Below are 7,260 nucleotides of genomic sequence, written 5' to 3' on the forward strand. Positions count from 1 at the left end.
CACTCTTTGCAATTACAATTTGCATTGTACTTTACATCAAACTCAACCCCATACTCAGAGCATATATCTAACAGCTGCTGGAACCCAACAGTGCTGGGGGACATAATAGCCAAATCATCTGCATACATCAGATGGTTTAACAGAGTGTTCCCTATCAGACAACCTGTCTTACACTTCCCCAACTGTTTCGACAGGCTGACCATGTATAGGTTGAACAGGGCTGGAGACAGAAGTCCCCCCTGCCATACTCCATTGCCTACACTGAAGGGTGAGGATAGGCTGTTTCCCCATTTAACTTGCATATGTTGTTTTGGCATGCCAGTAAACCAGGATATGTATGATGCATCCAGGCACACCCCTAAGCTTGAGTTTAGTAAAAAGCTTATGGTGATTTACCCTTTCAAATGCATTGGAGGCATCAATAAACCCTAGAAATATTGTAGAACCCTGCCTTCTGTAGGATTCAACAACTTCTTTCAAGGCATAGATACATAGATCTGTACTGTGCTTGCCCGTAAAACCAAAATGATTTTCTGTGGTGTAAATGAACTCACTCAGTCTATCTAGTAGCATCTTTTCTAACACCTTTGAAAGAATGCTGGCTAAGGCGATGGGTCTATAGTTGTCCAAACTCCCTATTTTACCTGCCTTATCCTTAATGACTGGCACTAATGTGACTGTCAACATGGTGTCTGGCAGTATGCCATGTGTCATTAGCCCTGTGAGGCAGATGGACAATAGAGCTGCTACCCTGGGGCTGGCTAACTTAAGGTGCTCCGCAGCGATGTTATCCTTGCCACTAGCTTTGTTATCAGCTAGTTGCTCTATAACATGATAAACCTCGCTGGGAGTAAAATGAATCACTTCCTCCTTTAACTTGCCCACACAATAAGGCTCACATTTAATACAATTAAACAGAGCTGCGTAGTGCAGTCTCCACTGCTCTGCTAAATTGTCTCCACCAGATACCCCTTCAACCAGCTATAACCCAGGCTCTATGAGCTGTCTTAGTGGCTTCTTTATGGCAGCTACATACTTTGTCCAACCAGGCTTGGTATTCTTAAACTTTTTGGGGTGAGTGTGTAGAGGTCTACTGGCCTCATATATAGCACTCACTATACTATTGTACATTTCACATAGGTCATTACAGTGAGTGTCATCATCACAGTTAATATTTGCTATCCATGGGTAGCTGTACTTCCCTTAAGAGAACATCTGTCCTCCCACAATAAAACATGACATCCTCTTTAGATTGTTTAGCCCAATTCACTTTGACCCCATTGGCAACATCTTCTGTCGATCTGCTGCAATCAGGTAGGTTATCAACATTTATCTTCATAGAGACAGGTAAGTGATCAGTGGTAGTCAACCCATACATAATTTCAAATGTTTCTAGACTATCATGAGCATCAGATGTACATATTACATGATCCAGCCAGGATGTTGTGTGCCATGCTTCACTGATTTAATTATAACTATCTACAGGCAGAAATTTCATGGTGGAAAGAACCAGTTTACTGTCATGACAGAACTGCATCAAGTGCTGACCAAAGAGAGTCATCAGAGATGTCTGCATTTAAATCACCCATCACAAATATATTTGCATATGTACATTCCTTAATGTAAGAGTTTAAAAATGCCAATCTGTTCAAATATTCATCTTCATTTTTATAGCAATCATATGGGGTATAAACATTTAAAATGATAAAAACATTCATTTCATGCATAACTTTAATTGCAATACACCAGTCCACCTCTAATAATCTAATAATACTGATCATTGGGTCATATTTCTTGCGCCACAAAATGGCCACACCTCCAGGTATTCTACCACGTACCATTCTAGTGCTTAAATCCGTTGTGGACTCTCCTGCTCCATGGAAATCAATGTGGACAGAATTAAGTTCATCAAGGTCCTGTTTGGCTAAAAATGTCTCTTGCAGGCAGAGAATGTCTGTGGTCTCCGGTAGCTGGTCAATAATAACACGATGCGCTCTGTCCCCAGTAGTCTGTCCTAGGCGCAAGCCTCGTGAGTTGTATGACACCACTCTGACCACCATGACTGTGGCTAGCACTAGGGCTGCTCCGATCATGATCGGCCGATCGTTAATGCGCATCTCGTCAGTAAAGCCGGTTCTCTAATCAGCGGTAAATTCCTTCAGGTGCGTGATTTCACATAGAGCAGCTGTTACTAGACAGAGCCATTGTTGACTGAGAAGATGTGCAAATAAACGCTGAAAATGAACGTGGATTTGCGTATCTTCTCAGTTAACAATGGCTCCGTGTAGTAACAGCTGCTCTATGAGAAATCACGCACCTGATGGAATTTACCGCTGATTAGAGAACCGGCTTTACTGACGAGATGCGCATAACGATCGGCCTATCGTGATAGGAGCAGCCCTAGCTAGCACTAGGCATCATATACCCCAGCCCCCATTAAAGGCCCATTCATCACATACATGCCATTTGCCCCGCTGTAGACTTGGGTTTGCGTGCTTCATAAAATCGCTGCACAAAAGTTCCTTCAGGCCACAGCTCTGGATTATACATTTCACCCACTTCTTTGCACTCTGCAGTTATTTTAAATGAACTGAACCGGCTTTGTAAAGTTTCTATATTTTAACAAGTTACATCACGCCCAAATGTATCTTTCATGTAACTAGACAAAAGTCTCAGAGTCTAAATCAGGTGAGAATTTTGTTGCAAATACACTCACCAGCTTAGACTTAATGACTTGGATGTCTCCAGCAGTACCAGTCCCAAAAATGCCACCAGTTTTCTTACCTTTGGGAGGATGCAAACGAGGTTTGGCCTTAACTGAAGCATTATCTGGGACCTGTTTCCAACGGCTGTTGCTCCTCCTGTCCTGGACCAAGCTCCAGTGTGGGGTAGCAGCCACGTCACTCCACGTGACATGAGGGTCTCCCTTTGCGCGCTGATTGGCCCGTCCAAGCACATGGCAGAACTCTACAATTTCTGGCTTGAGTCTTTCTCACTGGTATGGCTCTCAAATGCAAATGCCACCCTAAAAGAAAGCCTTGCCACCCCTGCTGCCACCCCAGTTGGCAGCAACAAATTAAAAATTATGGCCAATTTGAAAATTTACGAGCGCGAATCTCCAATGTCCCGCAGAGTCAGGAACTGTACATATTCGGACAGTTCCGAACCTTCTTCTGCATCCATGTTTATTTTCATGAATATTAATCCATCCTGTGGGAAGTCGTGGCCTAATGGTTAGAGAGTCGGACTCCCAATCGAAAGGTTGTGAGTTCGAGTCCCGGTCCAGCAGGAATTGTGGGTGGGGGGAGTGCATGTACAGTTCTCTCTCCACCCTCAATACCATGACTTAGGTGCCCTTGAGCAAGGCATCGAACCCCCAACTGCTCCCTGGGCGCCGCAGCATAAATGGCTGCCCACTGCTCCGAGTGTGTGCTCACAGTGTGTGTGTGTGTTCACTGCTCTGTGTGTGTGCATTTTGGATGGGTTAAATGCAGAGCACAAATTCTGAGTATGGGTCACCATACTTGGCTGAATGTCACTTCACTTCACATGTTTAATAAATCCCTCCTAAAAAGTGCTAGCTTACGCTTGTCAACATTGCGTCCGCGCCTCTTTTTGCCTCCAGCTAAACCTCGCCCACCTGGAGACGTTGCAATGTTTACAAACTTTTAAGGGGTCTATAAATCGTGTAACAGCCCTGTGGCACTCGTTTATTCTCTCTGTTGTCATTTTCCCTTTACTTGCTAAAGTAAACAGAGTTACAGTCTCTGACAATCCAGGAGCAGGTGTGTGGTGCATTGCGTGGTTATCCGCGCTTGGCGCAATATGTTTAACATCTGAAAAAAAAACGTAAATAATATTGATATGGTATAGTTTATTACTACTGAAATAATACATTTACCCATGTATGAATTCATACCTGGCTATGGGGACATGCAAGGTGCAGTTGTCTTCCTTAAACAGTCGAAAACATTGCATGTTTCGAGGTTGATTCCGTGGCGCTGTAGCAAATGTTTAGTCATATTGCTAGTACAGCCTGCTTTGCATGTAATTAGCTTGTCACATGTGTTACCTTTTGCTTCATCATCATTTAACCTTTCGAAATGAAGCCACACTTTTGACTTTCTCTTCGCCATGCTGGTCAACAAGAAAATATCTCACGCAAGGAGTAAATGTTGTGTATAAACGTTAAATGTTGTTTAAATAAACGTGTATGAGTGAGCGTTGTGAGTTTGTGTGTGAGTGAGTGAGTATGTGTTTGAGTGAGTGCGTGCGTTAATTGGTTACCGCTTCTGGAAGCGGCGGACAATGTAATTAATATTCATGAGGTGAGACATCACTATTAAAGGATACGCTCCCAGCGCTTCGCAGTTCGCACACACATTGCACAAGAACCATTTTCGGAACCGAAACAAAGGAATTTCGCACGGTTCCGGTATTTTTCAAAAAACTGAATCGGTTCTGCATAAGAACCGGTTTTCGGTTCCCAACCCTACTGATGATCCTATGCCTTAATGACACTTATATAGACAGATGGCCCCACCCATTCTGGCGGGTTTCATTGCCATAGGCTCGTGGAGCTTCGCTACCTCGACATTTGTTCGTTTTCATTTCACTGTACGAACCAATGGCCGTGCAATTACACTGCGTTATTAGAAAGGCTTCAGTTATTGGAAAAAAAATGTTTTCCCCATAAGTGACAAGTGACACGGTACAAGTAAAATGTTGATAGGGAACTATGTGCTGTGCGCATGTGAGACTCTTAAAACTGTGCTTTATTTAAAATACTGTGACTTGTTCTTATCGTTGTAATAGAATAGGATGAAATATGAAACGATAATATTAAACTTGGAGAATTTTATGATTTATTGTCAAATGTTTTATCCCTACTTCTCACACCTTTTAGTCACATTTTTCTCTCTTTTTTGATGTAATAATATCTTTCACATAGCTGAACTGCGATACTTTTAAATTGTTGCTGGCTTAATTGCCACACATTGATATTTGACTGGAATACTTATATTGAAATATTTCACACATTTTACATAATAACAATCATAAAACTGTGCTAGATGATGAGTTATGGAGGGATAGGCTACTGGTTGGGAGCCTTTGCGTTCATGTAAACTGAAAGAGATTTTGAGTTTTGATATCCCTTATGAAAAAGAAGCTTATTCAAGTGTGCTATTAGTAAACTTCATTTAAAACCCATTTTACTCCATTTTAAACCCATATGATTTCTGTGGAACAGAAAAATTTGATTTTTATCAAAATGTAAACACAGCTCTCTTATCCATACAACTAATTTAAAGTTGGGTTCATTACCAGAAATTTTTAATTTATTTTTATTTCAACTTTTTTAAAAAATCATGTTTTTGTGTTTTCCACAGAAGTCATATAGGTCATACAGGATATGAGGATGAGATAATAATGACAAAAATAAAATAAATAAATAAAACATTAAAAACTTGCTGTTGTATCATGTCTGCATCATCAACAGTAAAACGTAATGCAGCAGCCAAACTGTTCATTAATTTTTATTTAATTTTGGCCAGATTTTTTCATTATTAATTTTGTTGCTGGATACATATCAGAGATGTAGACAAAATTACCTAGTGTGATAGAGTGCTTTCAAAAAATCACATTACAGTACTACTTACTATTTCTGCAGTATGCAGTTTCCTGTGACAAATGATCCAAAGCAGTATAAACACTTCCGCATCTTTTTCTTTTCCTGTTATTTGATCAGAATGGCAAATGTCAAGACATTTTGCACAAAACTGTGGTGGCAAACCTTTCTAATGCACTAATGAGAATCAGATGTTTAAATAGGGAGACCAAGACCAGAGTTTGGAATCATTGCTTCAATAGTACTGTGCTTTACAACTTACAAGGTTAGATGTGTTTATTTCTCAATAACAGTAACTAAAGATCTAATACAGAATGGTTCATTCCAGCCTACGCCAGTAGGGGTCAGTGGGGTTTTGGGGATGTTCAGACTGCAGGAGTCACAGGGAGTGGCCCATCTGCACTGTCATGGTGTGGGAAAATAACTCACATCAGCCTGTTACTCATCACAACAGCACTGGACGGTCTATGTTTTACACTTTGAACTAGCACACATTGCTTTGTATTGGCTACTTTCATTTTAAATTCTATTTTCATTCAATTTCTTTTGAACACATGGGATGAAAATGCTACTGTATTCGCAAATTGTTGTTTTAACAGAATCATAATCAGAATGAGCTTTATTGCCAGGTATGTTTACACATACAAGGAATTTATTTTCATGACAGAAGCTTTTGCAGTGCAACAGAATGACAGCAACAAAACCAAAACACACACACACACACACATATATATATATATATATATATATATATATATATATATATATATATATATATATAAAAGTTAATGTGTTAATGTGTTTTAAAAAGTTAATGTGTTAAAAGTCCTGCTGCATCTGCACTAACATTACACTAACATCTCACGTCACAAGAAAATCACCAATCATTGAACATGTCAATCATAGGGACTTATGAAATCAGTTTTATTTTTTCCCAAATGCCATTTTATTTTTTTCCAAATTCCGTTTTTTCTGTTTAAATTTTTCTGGATTATATTTTTTCCTTTTTAAAACTCCTTTTCAATGAAAAAATTTAACTGTATTAATCAAAAAGCATGTCTAATTAATTAAAATCACAACACATACATTTTCACAACAATTTATTAAAAGTTTAACAAAAATTACATGTTTCGGGCCCTATGAAATGTTTTAGTTTTTCTTCATGTTTTATTGTTACCTAATTCTGTGTTTTAGCATGTCTAATTATTTAAATGCATGAAACAACTTAATTTATTCATTTTTTTTCTTAAAATAGCCTTATGAAATTTTTTTTCCCCTCAGAAATTCTGTTGTGTATTTACTTTTATCAAATGAAGACATAAAACATTAATTTAATTTTTATTTTAATTATTGAAAATTAAGCAAACTTTATTTTTTGGTAAACAGGGGATTTACTATTAAAAATAAAACATGGAAGAAATGTGATTATTCCCCAAAAAAAATATATTTGTTTCATTTGAGTAGTAGTAGCAGTTATGTACATTCTGCTGTAATACATTTCTGGCAAATACTTGTCTTTAAATTAAACCAGACTTTTATTTTGACAGGTTGCAAACCTTTAAAGTTATGTGTATGTGATATGACGCTATTTTACTCAAATCAAACGGTCAAATGCTCCTGAAGTGACTCTC

This window comes from Carassius carassius, chromosome 41 (assembly GCF_963082965.1).
Source record: "Carassius carassius chromosome 41, fCarCar2.1, whole genome shotgun sequence".
Lineage (NCBI taxonomy): Eukaryota > Metazoa > Chordata > Actinopteri > Cypriniformes > Cyprinidae > Carassius > Carassius carassius.